Raw genomic sequence first — 14,520 nt, 5'->3', positions numbered from 1 at the left:
TCCATAATGGCATCCAAATAAAAATGATCCAATGAAGCTTCCAAACCAGTTTACACAGGAGTGCATCATGTTACATCACTATCCACTATGACAGAACAAACACAGGGAAATTTACCCAACTGCCTTCACTTCACAGCTGATCTGTACCTGTCTCAATCAGCAGATCAACCTCTTCTATGCTCCCAGGTGCACATTCCCAAAAAGCACTCCCCCCTCAGCCCCATCCCTAAAGCCTCTCTCCTCCTGGTTTTTAGGGCTGTTCCCTGATTACCAACTCCCCCTCAAGAGATCCACATTCCTCTCTCTCTTTCTTGCCCCTTTGTTTTGATGAGTGGCTTTGCCCTCCCTTTTCCTCTCTGGAGTAGCATTTGTTTACCTGATGCTCTGACGGCAGGGCTGGTTATCAATCACAGGTGTGATAACACATAGGATTTTCCAGATTCTTTCCACATGGATTGCAGTCTGGACAATGCTGCTTTGCCCCTCTGAGAAAGTTACTGGGCTGGATTGTTTGATAGAACTCTACATTTTATTTGGACATTCTCAAGTACTATTTTAATTATTTTTTTCCAGTGATTATAATACTTTTTCCAAAGCTTGAAAGGGGATTTTTATTGCCTTTTTCTCCCACAGTTTTGTCTTCTGCACTTTACAAGCATTCTCTCCCCACACCCACACAGGATGAGTCAGAACAAAAATTCCAGCTCCTAATTTCATATCTCTTCAGTGGTCAAAACCAGTTGCCCACACCTGAACATTCCCACACTTTTGGATTTGAAATCTAGATCCAAATCTAAACTTCCCTAAGTGTCAAGTTGTTTGAATTTGACACATTTGAGGGAGAGATTTAAAATTAAATCTAAACCAGGACCTACATCTGGAGTTTAGATGCAAGGTTTTCGTTCAGGCAATTTCTCATGTCCACCATTACCGACACCCCAGATTTCCATTAAAGATTAAAAATAATGCAACTTTTCTTATTAGCTTATTGCATCAATGGTCCATCATTGAGTACTGTAGCAGAGCTGTGGCATATGGGTTTGTTAATGAAACCACTGTTCTGCAAGTTACTTGGCAAGGGGAACAGACCCTGCAGCCACTCAGAACCCCATTGACTTCAATAGGGCTCAGTGTGGGTGGATACAGACCACAGGCCCTTATTTTGCAAATCCTTATGCAGTGAAGCTATCCAGCAGAACTGAATGCAAAAATGGACTTTTTGGTTCATTGACAATTTTGAAAACTTAGGACAAATCATTTCTGGTCAAATCGTTTTGTTTCAGTCTGAAGCATTTTAAAATATTTTTGAATTTTTTAAAAATAAAATTAAAGGTAATTTTGAAATGAAAAGTTGTTTCAAATCAAAAAAAGAAAAATCAAAACATATTGTTTTGAAAATGTCCAAACTGGTCATTTTGTTTTTTTTCTGAATTCTTAAATTTTTCTCCTAAACAAAAACATTGACAAAATTGATGCATTCAAGAAATGTTTTTGTGTCACAGAATCGGCATTTTTTGCCTTAAAAAAGTTGTGCATGAAAAATTTCGCCAAGCTCTGTCCTCAAATATAAGGATAAGTTAAGTGTTTGCAAGTTTGAGGCTTTTACTTCTATACACTCTAATAGCAGAGCACAAAATATTGTAGGTCCTACATAAACAAGGATGAGGAGAGGTTGTTTGTTCTGTATTTATTTTGAATCAAATTGGTGGAGATATTTTAAAAGGTCTGATTTTCAGAGATGCTTACACCCACAATCACATCCAATACAGTTCTACAATATTACTTCCCAGAACTGATAGCCCTCAACCTGAAGATCTCTGTGAAACTCGAAAGCTTGTCTCTTTCACCAACACAAGTTGATCCAATAAAAGATATTACCTCACCCACCTTGTCTCTTTCATATCCGTGGCCCAATATGGCTATAAGGACGCTGCAAACAGCCCTCCACTCATCAGTCTCAAAGCCATTTCAGAGACTAGAATCAGGACCTTGATTTCTCTCCTTTTTTACCATGGACTAAATGCCATCTCTGTAGCAAACTTCTCAATCAACAAATACTCAGGAATAGGGAACAAGATGTGGTCACATGGTTTAGTCATATGTCAACTCCCCAACAAAAGGCAGCATGGCCATAGTTAATCTGAAACCGTGATTATGAGCCAAAGAGAACAGTTATATAACTCAGAAAACTGAAACTAAATAGAACAACACGTAAGTGCCACATTCACTTGAAAGAACAATCACCCAACGCTTACGAATTTATTACACTTGCTAGGCAATCAAGACCTTCATATAAGTGATTTTTTTTTATTTTAAATTAAAAAAAATTAAATTAAAAATTTTAAATTAAAAAAAATAATGGAGGGATTGTGCTAATTAAAAAGTACATGCAAGATGCTGAAAGGCAATAGATTATTTAAATACATACAGTAACAAAGCAAAATATTTGCTTCACCTGTTCTTACAGAATTAGCAGACTCAAGACAAACAGCCCGGTGCTGCGTTTCCCAGCTGGAAAAGGACAAAGACAAACAGAACACTTCCCAAGAGATTAGCTGCCCTGGGAAGGAATGGAATTCACTGTCTCTAGGTCAAGGACAGAGGTTTACCATAGAGGCAGTCACCCTTTTAAGCCCTCCAGAAGAAATCAGCCCTATAGGTGAGGTGCCATAGAACACTGATAAATTTCAAAGACAAAATCTACTGCATGGATCAATGATCTGTTTACCCATTGGCATCATTTCCAAACCTAGAATAAAATGTTTTTTTAAATGTCCATCAGCAATGTTTCTCCCACGCAGTTGCAGGAAGTGATTGTGTAGGCTGTGCCTACCTGATCCTAATGTATGATTTCCCCCAGAATACATAACAGAAATGCATTCCCTCCTAAAGTCCCTCTCAATATACCCTGGGAGGAAATGCCTCCTCAAGCCCAACATAGCATTCAGTTTAATCACCTGTATGTGGTCAGGTACTGTTGTAGTCAAGCATGCATCACCTCTTGAGATATCATTTGTAACCAGTATGCCATCCATTTTGTTTCTTAAATCCTAGTAAAGTGGATTCTGGAAGAAGAGAATTTAAACCAAATAGGAAAAAATTAAGAGAGGGGAGTAAAATTCACATCTGAAATGTGTCTCATTGCATAACATGGTAGCCCTTTAAATTACAAATTCCTGCCACTGCAGTGGGAGTGACTGGTGCTGTTCTTCACAGCCATGGGCAAATTCTTCATGCTGAGTACAGTTATTAATAATAACATTAGCATTTATATGGTGTTTTGCATCTTCAAAGCACTGTGCAGACATTCATTTATTAAACTGGAAGAAATGCTTTTACTCTCAGCCTTCATGATTTAACAAATAGGTCCATGTTTTTTACCATTGTACGTCAGCACCAGCGCTGTGTGCTATAGAAAACCCTAGCACAGACAGACGGATGCCAAACCTCACTTGGTCTCAAAACCTGCACATGTTTACATATGACTGTAACATTCATTAGGTACATGAGCGGTCCAACTGAATTCAGACTGTAGACAATCTACATCTCTTATATATTTAAAGAGAAAGCCAGTATGTTCAGTCCAAACTAACTTTACTTTGGATTGAGAGACTATGCAAAGACAAATCAAAGCAAGGTCTGTGTGAGACAGTACAGGAGCTGTGCGTCTATAATGTAGTGTTCTGCTCTGAACCAGCCTCAAATGGCTACCTATTTCTGCAGGCAAATCCTTAGACATTTATGGGAGGCAGTGCTGCCCAAAGGCGTGGGTGATGGGCTGGAACTCAGGAAACATGGGTTCTATTCCTGGCTCTGCTACTAACTTGCTTTTAGACATTGGGTAAGTCATTTCACCTCCCCATGCCCAATTCCCTCCCATCCTTTTCGCATCATGAAAACTGTAAGCGCTTCAGGGCAGGGACTTTCTCTCTCAATGGCCATGTCTATAAGAACGTAGGAATGGCCATACTGGGTCAGACCAAAGGTCCATCCAGCCCAGTATCCTGTCTACGGACAGTGGCCAATGCCAGGTGCCCCAGAGGGAATGAACCTAACAGGTAATGATCAAGTGATCACTCTCCTGACATCCATCTTCACCCTCTGACAAACAGAGGCTCGGGACACCATTCCTTACCAATCCTGGCTAATAGACATTAAGGAATGGTACAACGACATGGCTCTGGGGTTGTAGCACATTAGTGTAGACACTTCCTTCAGTGATGGAAGAGGTTTTTCCATCACTGCAGTAACACCACTTCCTCAAGTGATGGTAGCTACGCTGATGGAAGCATTCGTCCATTGACCTAGCTGCACTGACACCAGGGGTTTGGTCAGCATAGCGACAGCACTCAGGAGTATGGATTTTTCCCAACCCTCGAGCACCATAGCTATATCAACCTAACCTTAAGTGCAGACCAGGCCTTAGTGTATGCTCAACACAATAGGGCCCTGATCTCACTTGGCCTCTAGGCGCTATGTTAATAATAGAGTGGTACAAATCAACGAATAACAGTTACATAACTAAAACACAACACAAATGAGTTAATGTTTGTAAAACACTTTGAAGATGAAAAGTGCTACAGCATATAAGATCTAAGCATTGCCTACCTATGGATTTTTTGCTACTGAGGACTCAGAAGCCACTCAGAACATGCCTTTACTTAACAAAAACAGCATATGAATCACTATTACACACCATCCTCCTCCAGCAACAAATAGTACTTCCAGAACTTCCCATAAAAGGATATTGTTTATAAAGAAGTATTTTACATACATTATAAATACATGTCCTCACTGGTATTTTAACACTTTTGAGTATTGAAGATGACCAGCTGTCTGGGAAACAACCACATTTGCTTTTCACCATTAACCCTGATGCTTTCTTTACATTCACTTTTGTTATGAGTTCATTACACTTTCAGGTTCTCCTGCAGTAGCAGAATGCTGCCTTGTTTGCATTACAAAGGGAAACATTTAAATGCAAAGAACAAAGTATTATTATTTGAATAATAATAAAAAATCCTGAGACATTTCCTGGAAACATTTCCATTGAACTTAGGTTTTGTGAAACCTAAAATCTGGACTTAAATTGACTTTCCAGTGTCCCTTTAAATCAGCCAGAATCAAGATCCAAATTATGGCAAAGTTTAGTTACCGGTCCAATTTTCATGGCTTGGCCCTATCCTATGATGCTCATGGGCCCAAACTGAATCCCAATCCAAATACTCCCCAAACAGATTCCAGCTCCAAAATGCTTCTCAGGCTTATAGCTGCTTTAGCTGTTCTCATATAAAGTGTGAGCACATATCTATTTATTACTGTGATCATTATTATTTACTTTATTGCAGGAGCAGTGAGAGGTCTCAGGTTACCGGGGTGCTCTCCAAACAGATAGGAAGGCATGGCCCTGGGGCCCCACTCAGAGCTCCCATTCTGAAGACTCAACAACACCAGGAAGGAAAGGACCACCTTTGTGCATAATTTGGTGATTCTTACTCATTTAAAGCAGGGATTGGCAACCTTTCAGAAGTGCTATGCCGAGTCTTCACTTATTCACTCTAATTTAAGGTTTTGCGTGCCAGTAATACATTTTAACATTTTAGTAGGTCTCTTTCTATAAGTCTATAATATATAACTAAACTATTGTTGTATGTAAAGTAAATAAGGATTTTAAAATGTTTAAGAAGCGTCATTTAAAATTAAATTAAAATGAGGAGCCCCCAGACTTGTGGCCAGGACCTGGGCAGTGTGAGTGCCACTAAAAATCACCTCAAGTGCCGCCTTCAGCACCTGTGCCATAGGTTGCCTACCCCTGATTTAAAGTATGATTATAAAGAGAGAGAGAAGATACACTTAAACAAAACAGATCTCAGCATCCCAACTCAACATCTACCTAGATAAAATCACAGGACTCACATTAACAGATAGTTCCACTAGGTGGAGCTGAGTAACAGGTCTCTCAGGCCACGTCTACACTTGCAATTTAAATTGCATTATCAATGATACACGCTGAAACATGCTCGCTCACCTGCACATCTACCAATGTGATATATGACATCATGTGCCAGCAATGCCCCTCTGCCATGTACATTGGCCAAACCGGACATTCTCTACGTAAAAGAATAAATAGACACAAATCAGATGTCAAGAATTATAACATTCAAAAACCAGTTGGAAAACACTTCAATCTCCCTGGTCACTCAATTACAGACCTAAAAGTCGCAATATTACAACAACAAAAAAACCTTCAAAAACAGACTCCAATGAGAGACTGTTAAATTGGAATTAATTTGCAAAATGGACACCATTAAATTGGGCTTGAATAAAGACTAGGAGTGGATGGGTCATTACACAAAGTAAAAGTATTTCTCCATGTTTATTTCCCCACCTCCCACTGATCCTCACACCTTCTTGTCAACTGCTGAAAATGGACCATTATGATTACCACTACAAAAAGTTTTTTCCCTCTCCTGCTGGTAATAGCTCACCTTAACTAATCACTCTCGTTAGCTTGTGTATGGTAACACCCATTGTTTCATGTCCTTTGTGTGTGTGTGTGTGTGTATATATGTATCTTCCTACTGTATTTTCCGCTGCATGCATCGGATGAAGTGGGCTGTAGCCCATGAAAGCTTATGCTCAAATAATTGTGTTAGTCTCTAAGGTGCCACAAGTACTCCTGTTCTTTTTGCGGATACAGACTAACACGGCTGCTACTCTGAAACATATTGAAACAAGTTTCTTGCTTACAGGGTGCTCACATTGTTTCCTTTGCCAGTTTAGACAGGGCTGAGCTGTGGTGAACAGTCATAAACTGATTACCAAACTATGCTACGGGCTAGGCTGATTCACCCTTCACATGTGCTGATGTCAGACTTCCCTTAGTAGATTTTGTAGTTAGAAATGCAGTCCACATGAGTTTGGGAGGACAAGGGAGGAGCTAAATTAGCTAACAAATGGACAGCAGCTGTACAAGAGCCTTGTTCTTAATGGCTTCTTTTGTCACCCAGAAGACAGGAAACATTAAGCTCGCAGTCTTTAGGCAACTAAAATATTTCTAATCACTGGGAAACTACAGATGGTTGGGAGCAAGGGGGAGAGAGCCAGAAAGCCTGTTGGGCCTAATCTAGATGCCAGTTCAAATCAGAAGTAACTCCACTGATATCAGTGGAATTAAACCAGTGTAAATGAGAGAGAATCAGATCTTAACTGTTTAATGACTGCAGTAATACAAGTATACAGCTTGCACAGGCAGATGAAGGGGGAAAAATGAAATTAGTAAATGCTCATCTGAATCTGAAATGGCCCATTCCAAACACACTATCCAAAAAACAGTTCAGTCTAGTATTCATCTTATTAAGCAGCTGCACCTATGGAGATATAGTATATCACCTTAAAACTTGTTTGATTGTTTTGTGTGGTATAGTGTGGTATCCTGTGTTTAGACACCTGTAAAGTATATGCTGAAAGATCTTTTGAGTAGGAGGTGTTAGTGGTTGGATATCAACACATCTCAGATGCACTATCCAGAAAGGGTCTGTGTACTAAGGGCAGATTTGTATTGTATGGCATCCATTAGCTGAACAGGGGAACATCTGTGACAGCATTGAGCTGCTTTTATGTCAAGTGGAGTTTGGAGCCTTCAGAAAGGATGTGGTGTCTTTACTAAAGGATGGGGATGATCTTGGTGTCCTGTGGAATGCAGGTGTCACTGGTGTCACATTACTGACATCTCTATTACGGTCAGTGTTGTTGGGCTCCACGCTGTTATTAAATAAAATGATAGCAAGTCTGGGTTAGAAACTGTATGATATGCAAAACAGTGAATAAAGTGGGATGTAATCAGCCAGAAGATTAAAGGAAATAGTCAACTGAAATCAATGGAGAGCCACCATTAATTTGCAGGATTGAGGTTCCAGTTGCTTATTCTGCAAACACACCCATATAAGTAATTCTCTCACCTTGTGAGAAATCTCAGGAACATCACTGTTCTCAAATGCTCATCAATTCATTCATTGCCTGAAGCTGTAAATGGGAATATTTTATTTTCACCCTTTTAATCTTCTGTTGGCCTTTTAAACATCTAATGGAGGGAATTCTGCTCTCACAGTTTATGATGTATCCCCCAGATTTAGTTTTGATTTGTACTTTACAACTAAAACAATAATTCCTCTCTTTTCCACCTTTGTGGTAACTTCTGAGGGCCCGGTCCTCAGTCAGTGTAAATCAGCATTGTGCCTTTCACTTCCATTGTGCTACAGTGAGTTATGCCAGCTGAGGCTGTGGCCTAGAAGCGCTTATAGATCAGAAATATTAAAACCTTTTTTATATTGTGCTAAAAAAACCAATAGCCCCTATAACTGAGCCTGTTAGGCTTTCTTGCAATTCAGTCAAGGGTATAGAAAGAATAAAAACAGCACCCGCCTGAAATGAGAAACAAGAATATGATAAAATCATAGGCAGGGTCTGGACGGCCAAACTCTAACCTGGGCCTGAACAATTGGTGTATGGAGGACAGCGGCCTCCTGTAGAAACAGCCTGCCTGCACCAATGTTTCCATGCAAGCAATACTACTGTCCACTCTTCCAGGTTCTCTCTTCTCTTTAATACTCTCCTTGGAGTCCCTCTCCCAAGCTCCACTTCTGGTTCCTACGCTGAGCTCCTAGTTACTCCACTCTGCCTATGCTAGCAATAAAGTTATTTTCATTTGTGCCTTCAATTTAAAGAGCAGTGCTAGATTTAAGTAAATAGAGCATTTAAGATAGGGATTGATTTTGTGCCTTGGCTCAAGAGATTGTTAATGATAAATGTTTGGACTAGCATCACCGGGAGAATCACACCAAAAGCCTAGCAGTGAGACTGCCCAGGGGATGTTTTGAATCAGTGCATCCACCTAATGTCCTGGCTACACCCTCTCCATCAATTCCCAATGTATATGTTTGGGGCTGCCCTGATCAGCTGTAAATCCATGGGGAGCTAAAATTACAAAAACTTTGTGCCACTGCAGATTCCAGATTTTCCACCACTGGGGACAATGTGCCTTTAAAAAAAAACAAAAAAACCCCATAACTCAAAGTAGAATTGCACCCTGGGATGCAAATCTATTTAATACTGCTATGAGTTCACACAGCGTGGAGCAGTGAAGGAGCTCAGTACAGGAAATGGAATTGGAGGAGGAAAAGACAGAGACTGGAAAGTTTTGGCACCTGGGATGGGAATGATCAGGAGATTTTGGCAGCTGGTTTCAAACCTCCCCTTGTTTAAGCTGGAACCATGTGAGCAGTAACTCCCTAGAGTGGGATTTTTCTGTAAGAACAAACATAAATCAGCCCTTGCAATAATTTTTTGGTCCTGCACCATGGTGGGAAACTTGGACTCTGACCGAAGAAAACGGATGAGCAGTTTAACATGGCTGCGCAGGAGGGTTGTACAAGAATGGTGGAGACTACAGCCTGATCCTGCAACCCATACTCACTGGAAATTGCCAGAGAATGAACTACAGCATCTGGCCCTATTTAGTAACTGAACTATGGATTTCTTTCTTTCTCTGACTCTCTCAACTCCCTCCCCATTTTAGAGTTCAGAGAAAAGCATTGTCTGGGCTGAGAACTTATGGGAAGATGTCCCTTTGGGAGAACTCCTCCTGCATAGCCGGTTCCCTGCCATTTGGCAGTCCTTGGTAAGACATCTCCAGGTTGGTCAGTGGGAAGGGGAGGAGCAGTGGTATCTGGAGCAGCACCTACTGATAAATGTGAGGTTCAGGGTTGGTTTGGTGGATGGGTATATGTAATTAACTGTAAAGTTCTTGCTTTTTGTTGTTCTCTCAGGAGTCTGGCATATGGGAACTGATGTTAAGGCAGCTCCCCAAGGAGCCTGCCAACCCCGGCCCACATTAAGGTATGTGGCTGAAATAGGATATCTGCCACTCTTTACTCTTCCTCTTTTTTTTTTTTTTTTTTTAAAGGGTAGAATGTTAGGCCCCTGTTTCTCTGCTGCATGCACTTGCTGCTGGGCATAGCAAAGTGGGGGGCTATGGCAGGGGTATTAGGAAGTTTGTTATGATTCCCTGATCCTCTGGCTTAGCTCTAGGCTTAGTAATGGCTCCCTAGAGGCCATTTGCCAGCTGGGGATACCAGAGCACAGTGACCTCCAGCCACACCTTTTCCCTGCTGCAATCCACCCTCTATGCTAAGAGCTGAGAGGTGGGGAGCACACATATCAGAGCTGATTATTCTGACTCTCTACCTGCTAGAGACTTCTAGCATGGGAACAAGATACTGGCAACTTCCACTCCCTTGTCACCACAGGACTGGCACAAAGGTAGCAGAGTGGGAGAGAAAATCCGACCATAATTTCTTTGCAGGAGCTGATAGTCCCTTCACTTTTTTTCATTGCACAGATCCAGTCTTTATTCTGAATGTTTTTTAAGCAGAGCTGAGGCAAACCAAGTGGGGTTAATATTTATTTTCTTTTTTAAAGAGCTTTGAGACCTACTGATGAACAGCACTATATACCACCTAGGTCAGGCATTCTCAGCCTTTTTCTTTCTGAGCCCCACCTCCTCAACATGCTATGAAAACTGCTTTTCTGCATATAAAAGCCAGGGCTGGCATTAGAGCAGGACAATTGCCTCGGGGCCACCACAACGCTACATTGGTCAGGCTTCAGCTTCATCTTCTGTCCCGGGTGGCAGTGCTCAGGGCCCCAAACTTCAGCCCTGTTTGGAGGACCCCATGACACCTGCTCGTGGCCTCTCAGGGGGCCCCAGAATCCTGACTGAGAACCAGCGACCTAGGTATTTGTGTGGGTGTGGACACTGTTTTACAATTATTTCAAGACCCAAACCTGTGGTGGCACTATATTATTCTCCTTCTTTCTCTCTGTTGTCTTTGCTTACTCTGCCTGTGTAAGTGAGATGGACATTTTTAGTTTTATTGCCGTTCAGAACATAGAGATTGTTTTCAAGTCCACCATCTGTTCTTTGTTGTTTACAAGGACTGGTTCAGCTTTCAGCCAAGATCAATGGTATTGTTTTAACTGCTGGAGAAAGTGTTCAGTTACCACAAATCTTTGACACTTTTTCATATTTCAGGGCTGCATGCTGAGGCTCCAGGGCACAATCTCTAGTCAAGTCTCCAGAGACCAGTTGCAAAGGAGACATGAAAGACATACACACTCCCATTCTTGCCAAGCTGCTAGAATTAAAGCTGGTTACAGCAGTGTGAAAAACCCTTCATGCAGTAGGATAATGTCTTTTTTTCCTTGTGCAATAATGAAAGCATATTCAGAACAAATGTCAGGGAATCCAGCTCCTGCTTCTTTCTGCCCTTCCATCACATTAGAGTTGTATTTGTTTTGACAAAATGAAAGCACTGCCTTCCAGCAGTGATATACCAGATGGGTGATCGTGCCCAGAAACACCACAATGTTCCCTGGTAATTTATTCCCATTGTAGTAGGACCCAAGGATCCCAAATCAGGGTCAGAGTCCCAGTGTGGAAGATACTACACAAACCTACACGAAGTTACCTGGTGTCTCAAAGGGTTAATAGTTCAATATGAAACTAGTGAATAAAATAAACGCTAGGGTGAAGGGGAAGACAAGACTCTTAGGAATAAAATCACAGTTAAATAAGATGGCTCTGGGACTTATTTAATGGTCCCAAATCATTCATTAAAGTTTTTTCCTCATAAATAAAATCAGCTTTCCCTGACTGCGATTCAACCCACACATTGCCTGCTTAATTCTCGTAGGCATCTCCGCAAAACTAGGTGTTGAAGAGGGATTTGAAGGAAAGAGTAGTAGGGTTATGAATCAATTCCCAGCATAAAAAGGGGCTTAACTAGAAAAATAGACATTCAAGACTGACATCACCTGGCAGAGCAAACACAACAGCAGCAATATTGTTGCAATAAGAATTCAAACTAAAGCCACCCCATTCACTTAGATTGCTGTAAAATATTTACTGTGAGAGCAGAAACCAGCCTAGAATATCAGCTTCACTCAAGAGCTATTAGTGAAAAGACTAATTATACACATGGCACATCAATGGGGATTGTTAAAATGCACTAAGCTCTGCTGTGCATCTTAATAGCCCTGAGGTGTTATCTTCACACTTCCCCCCAGTCCCCATTTATTTGACTGACAGATTGCAGATGCTGGGATTGTCATTCTATTTCCTGCCTTGAAGTGCTGACTCAACTGTAGGGAAGAGGCAGGAGGGCTGATTACACAGGTGCTGCATACAAGCCTCAGTAGTGGGATTTGGAAGTGTGCAGAGGCAGGAGCATAAAGCCCTGGTTGGCATTGTGAGGAGGAGGTAGGTGAGGGAAGAAGGAGAGAGAAGGGAGTTTAAATAAAGTGAGACTGGAACAGAATGGAAAAATAAGTTGTCCAAAAGAAAAAAAAATGCAAGTAGTAAGAGCTAAGCCAAAGAAGAGGACAGAGAGGAAAGAAAGGGGAGAAGAAAAGCAAGGGCTGAAAGAGGGTAAAGAAGATGCCCTACCATTAACAAAATCTTTTCCCATTTCCTACAGCAAACCTTGTCAAGTAACTTACCTACTTTGCTATTGTGATATTTATGGCATTTGTGAAGGGTTTTCAAGGCTCTGTCAGAGATATGCAGCTATATCAGTACTGTTCACTTAGGCCAATTGCCAAATTTATTGGCTTGACCTAAATAAGAGGAGAAGTGAAACAGCTTAAGGTGAAAGAAATAAAATCATGAAGTCAGACTATCTACTACCTATAAATAGAAGTAAAGTAGTTGCTTGTTAAGCATCTCAACAAAAATTAGCCCAAACTGTTGCCAACCCAACAAAGGTCCACAACCCAAGTCTAATATCTACAACACATCCAGAGAATGTTCCTTTACCAGGAGCCTTCACAGCTCCCAGAATTATCAACATTTTGGTCATAGTGAATACACTGTCAGCTTGTCATGACACTTACCCTGCTCCATACATGGTACTTTAACAATAGGTGGGCATCTGTCTGCATAGTTCAAAACTCCACCCATAAACTGCAATGTTTTAACTCCTGGGCAGCAACTGGGGCTCTTGTGAAAACTCAGATCTAGTGCCAGGGACAGAATGGCCTACCAGCAAGTTACACATAGTAATTAAGGCCTAGTCATAGCCAGGGGTGCTGGAACAGGGGGGCCAGGGTTCATGGCCCTGCCCTACTTTTTACAATCTGTAAGGATGAGCAATGGGGGAAGGGAGGGAGTATTGGTGGGCGGGAAACAGATGGTGCAGGAGTGGGGCCTCAGGGGAAGGGATGGTGAGAGGATGGGGCTGCGGGGGGTCTGACCGGGATCCCAGGGGAGCCACGCTGGGTCACTCAATTAGGATGAATTGCAAAGAATGGGTCAGGCAATCCTTAAAGCTGGTGGATATTCCAATACTTAGATTTACCAAACCAGCACAAAACAGCTTCTATGATACCTCACTGGTTACCCAGAAGCCAACAACACATTTCCCTTAAAGCAACCCAGCCTTAGGCCTCCACCCAGATACCCAAGTCAAATATGATGAGGATTACTGAAAATCTTATTCATCATATAAAAAAATTCTACCAATCCCAAAGGATCAGACACATTATCTCCCAGGTTAATGAATATTCCAGATCTTACTCAAATACACACTTGCAGCCAATTCTTATTAACTAAACTAAAATGTTTTGTTTTTTTTTAAAGAGCGAGAGTATTGGTTAAAAGATCAGTATATACACAGACATGAGTACAATTCTTGAGATTCAGATTCATAGTAAAGATGGTGAGCTTTGTAGTTGCAAACAGTTCTTTCAGAATTGATTCATAGGTTATAATCCAAAGTCTATATTCAGGATCATTCCAGGTTAGGACTGGAGATCTCAGTCGTGGGCTTCCCCTGCATGAAGCATCAAGCAGATCTGAGATCAAAAGGATTGGGACCCAAAGCATCTTTATATAGTTTCAGGCCTTCTTTTAACAGCTTGCAGTCCTTAGGTGAACAATAGACACTCATGGGGACTTTAAAGTGTACCTATTTCCTAGGCATCACAGGAAATTATCTACACAGATTAACCTAAAGCAATTGCTCATCTTCCATCATTCTCAGGTGATTTGCTGTGCATTTCAAAGAAAGATGAACACAGCTATATCCTATGTTTACAGTTCATTTAGATGTGAAGGTGTCCTTTTGATCTCTGAATTAACAGAATACAGCATAGACAGGGACTGTGATTACATTGTTAATCTCTACCAGTATATATGTAAAAACACACAAAAACACAAACATTATCTACCAATATGTTTTTAAAGGTTGAATTTGGGTCATTTATCCTGGAAGATGCTTAAGCCTTTCTGGTCATGTGTCACACTTTATATAATTGCAACAAATCTTATACAACAGTGGTAGCAACAATGATTTGCATTGTCATACTCTAATCAGATAATGTCACAGGGGGAGAGTGGTGGTCTGAGGGTAGAGACTCAGGGGAAGGGGCAGCACTAGGGGGTGAGACCACACTTCAGGTATC

General features: G+C 41.2%; 1 long non-coding RNA gene across 1 annotated transcript; it reads left to right on the top strand.

Moving 5' to 3' along the window:
* The first annotated feature begins 9,581 nt into the window (after positions 1-9,581).
* LOC116821445 (uncharacterized) lies at positions 9,582-11,231 on the top strand. The gene is made up of 3 exons (XR_004372911.2): positions 9,582-9,694; positions 9,828-9,897; positions 11,093-11,231. It is a non-coding gene; the product is annotated as an uncharacterized LOC116821445 (long non-coding RNA).
* Positions 11,232-14,520: the final 3,289 nt, after the last annotated feature.

This window comes from Chelonoidis abingdonii, chromosome 5 (genome assembly GCF_003597395.2).
Source record: "Chelonoidis abingdonii isolate Lonesome George chromosome 5, CheloAbing_2.0, whole genome shotgun sequence".
Lineage (NCBI taxonomy): Eukaryota > Metazoa > Chordata > Testudines > Testudinidae > Chelonoidis > Chelonoidis abingdonii.
The sequence above is the reverse complement of the archived record's forward strand: the minus strand, read 5'-3'. Positions and strand labels throughout refer to the sequence as shown.